At 49.1% G+C, this 3,631-nt stretch overlaps 1 pseudogene; it reads left to right on the plus strand.

Moving 5' to 3' along the window:
• Nucleotides 1-2,323: 2,323 nt before the first annotated feature.
• LOC119923408 lies at nucleotides 2,324-3,429 on the plus strand (annotated as a pseudogene).
• Nucleotides 3,430-3,631: the final 202 nt, after the last annotated feature.

Consider the following 3,631-nt stretch of genomic DNA (forward strand, 5'->3'; position numbering starts at 1 on the left):
ACCTCAATCCATTTGTGTCTCCTGACTTATCCTTGGGGAGACTTTCATTGTTCTTATAATTGGTCCCCGTGGGCCCATCAGGAACCAAAGAGTACAAATCCCTAATCTTGCTTCTGCAGTAGGTAGAGAAGGCCATCTCCTGAACCAGGAGGCCAGATTGCCTCCACTGCTGTGAACAGAGAAAACCTGATGCCTTCTTTTCCTCATGCTTCCTAGAGGACGCGGAAAACCTGACCTCGTTGGGAGTGGATGGGGTCACGTGTCCAATGGTAATTGGAGGGCGAGGAAGGGAGTAGGGTCTGAGCAGTTTCCCGTCAACATGGGGCAGCGGAACAGGTGGGAAATTCCATACAGGCATGTCGCTATCTCAGTACCACTACCCCGGCCGCAGGCCAAAACAGGCGTTCGGGGTGACCCTCAGAATCAGGGCAAAGTGCTCTGGAAGTGAGGATCTCTCAGGGTCGCTTTGGCCCTTCCCTTTCCTATTGTGGATTTCAGAGCCACAATACATGGATGACTGTGTCCACCTTCCCTCTAACCCTGAATTCCTGTAGCCTGAGACCCTGTCCTGGAGCCTCCATTCAGAACTGGTAATTATCAGAAAATCAATCAATCAATCAATCAATGGTATTTATTGAGGGCTAACTGTGTGCAGAGCACTTTACTAATGCTTGGGAGAGTACAAAGGAGTTGGTAGACACGTTCCTTGACCACAAGAACCTTACAACATAAAGGAAGAGACAGACATAAATATAAATCCATACGTAAATGAAGGATATGTATGTAAGTGCTGTGGTACTGAAGCTGGGGTGAATAGCAAGTGCTTAAAAGGTAAATATTCAAGTGTATAAGCTACGCATAAGGGAGAGGGAGCTTGAGAAAAGAGGGCTTAAAAGGGAAAGACATCAGAGAGAAACAAATGCGTGCGCACACACACACACACACACACACACACACACACACACACACACACACACACCCCACCCCAGAACATTATCCCCAGTCTGCCCTTTGTCATCCTTACTGACCCAAGCAGGATCCCTTTAATCCAGGGAGGCTCCCTGGTGACTGGCTAGTCTCTGGGCATCCCACCACTTCCTGTTCCAGATCCTCTACTCTTCAGAAGCAGTGGCGCCTACCGAAAAAAAGAAGGCCTGGAATTCAGAGTCCCTGCGTTCTAATCCCGGCTTCGCCACTTACCTGATTTGTAACCTTCGTCCAGTCATTTAAATTCTCTGTTACAGTTCCCTCAACTGTAAACTGGGGATTCAATACTTGTTCTCCCTCCTCCTTAGGTTGTGAGTCCCATTAGGGACCAAACTATCTTCTATCTACTCCCAGCGTTTTATAAAGTTCTTGACACATAGTTAGGGCTTGACTTCCTCTCTTCCCACTCCTTTTTGTATCGCCCTGACTGACTCCCTATATTCAGCAACATCAACCCCCCTCCCCCGTCCCAGCCCCACAGCACCTATGTACATATCCGTAATTTATTTATTTACATTGATGTCTGTCTCACCCTCTAGATTGTACACTTGTTGTGGGCAAGGGATTTGTTATATTGTTTTGTTTTAATTTACCAAGCCCGTAGTACAGCTCCCTGAACACAGTAAGGGCTCAGTTCACACGACTGATGGATTGACAAAAATCCACGTTTGTAATTCACTCATGACAGATATCCCGGACTCGTCTCCCCCTAGGGTCTTCTCCTTTTTCTGCCAATATGTCCAGGGAATGGCTGGGCTATGAGCTTCTTAACAATCACTGGGTCCTATGCTCATGGTCCCAAATTCTCTTCCTTCCTCAAGGCTTCTGACGAAATCAGTTCCCCACGTATTGGCAGATGATAAGTTGGGTGCATATATTGCGATGAAACCTTGACATTCATGGATCGGTCAAAAGGCACTCCCCCCCCCTCCCCAGTCACATATACACGAGGCATTTACACATCCATTGTCCACGGGGCATCTGCACCCATTCTCAGCAATCATGTATACATACTATTCAAATTATTTTTTGAGCACACTACCTTGAAATACGTTTACGGTTGCCTACCCATGAGAACGAAAGCTCTATGTGCACAGGGTATTTGTCACATGCTTGTGCGTACTTTGATGAGAGATTAGAACAGTGCCCTGCTCCAAATGGGTACTCAGTAAATATAATCTCCATTCCTAGTATTAACTCTGTTTCGACCTTCATGCAGGTTCCGGGTGCTGACACCTAAGGATCGCTGCTGGGATCATCATTCTTCTGGTTCTCGCGGGGAGGTGTCAGCCATCAACACATGAAGTCACCTCAAGAAATGGGTCCTGATCCAGCCATGCCCAAGATCGCATGCACCCGTCCTGGGGTGGAGGACCCTGGGCATATCTGGAGCTGTCCCTACCCACTTAGTCTAGAGGGAGTGGAGAAACATCCCTCCATCACCCTCCACTAGATCAGACTGACGGTACTCTTGGCGTTATCCAAGAGGAGTCACCGGTCAACCGTGAGGAACCACAAGCCAGTCACTGACTTCATCCTCCTGGAGCTCACAGCCGACCTGAATTTACTGGCGGTGATTCTCTTCTACATGTCTGTCACCTACACAATGAGCGTCACTGGCAACCTGTCCATCGTCAATTTCACCCTAATGGATTCCCGCCTCCGCACCCTCATGTACTTCGTCCTGCGCTGCTTCTCCTTCCTGGAGATCTGCTTCACGTCCACCTGCATTCCCAGCTTCCTGGCCACCACTGTCACCGGGGACAGGACCATTTCTTACAACTGTTGTGCAACTCAGCTATTCTTCTTCATCCTGCTTAGGGCGACCGAGTTCTTCCTCCTTGCCGCCATGTCCTATGACCGCTGTGTCTCCATCTGCCGGCCATAGCACTACACAACTGTTATGAGCCAAAGAGTCTGCACCCTGCTGGTCCTTTGCTCTTGTCTGACTGGGTTCATGGTCATCTTTCTTCTGGTCATCCTTGGTCTCCAACTGGACTTCTGTGGCTCCGAACCATTGACCACTTCTTCTGTGACATCTCCCCTCTGCTCCTGCTCTCGTGCATGAACACCTGGTTCCTGGAGCTGATGGCTCTTGTCTTGGCCGTGGGGACTCTCCTGTTCACCCTGACATTAGTGACCCCGTCCTACATGGCCATCGCCCGTGCCATCCTGAGAGTGCCCTCCACCAAGCAGAGGAGAAAGGCCTTTTCCCCCTACTCCTCCCACATAGTCGCGATCTCCAACATATACAGCAGCTGTATCTTCATGTATATCAAACCATCTCCCAATACAAGGGTGGAACTAACCAAGGGGGTGGCAGTGATTAACATAACCTTGGCCCCCATGCTGAACCCCGTCATCTACACCTTGTGGAAACAGCAGGTCAGGCAGGCCTTCCAGGGCATGGTGCACCAGGTTGGATTTTCCTCCAGGAGGTGAGGCTCTGTTGGCAACAAAATCCAGCAGGAAAATGTGCAGTAGACGCAGAGGCTCGACCACAGAAACTCGGTGCCTGTAAAATAAAAACATTATGGTATTTGTAAAACGCTTACTGTGTGACAAGCACTGTTTTAAGCGGTGGTGTAGATACAAGGTAAGCAGAATTTCCTACGTGGGGCTCACAGTCTTAATCCCCATTACA

This window comes from Tachyglossus aculeatus, unplaced genomic scaffold (genome assembly GCF_015852505.1).
Source record: "Tachyglossus aculeatus isolate mTacAcu1 unplaced genomic scaffold, mTacAcu1.pri scaffold_193_arrow_ctg1, whole genome shotgun sequence".
NCBI classification, from domain to species: domain Eukaryota; kingdom Metazoa; phylum Chordata; class Mammalia; order Monotremata; family Tachyglossidae; genus Tachyglossus; species Tachyglossus aculeatus.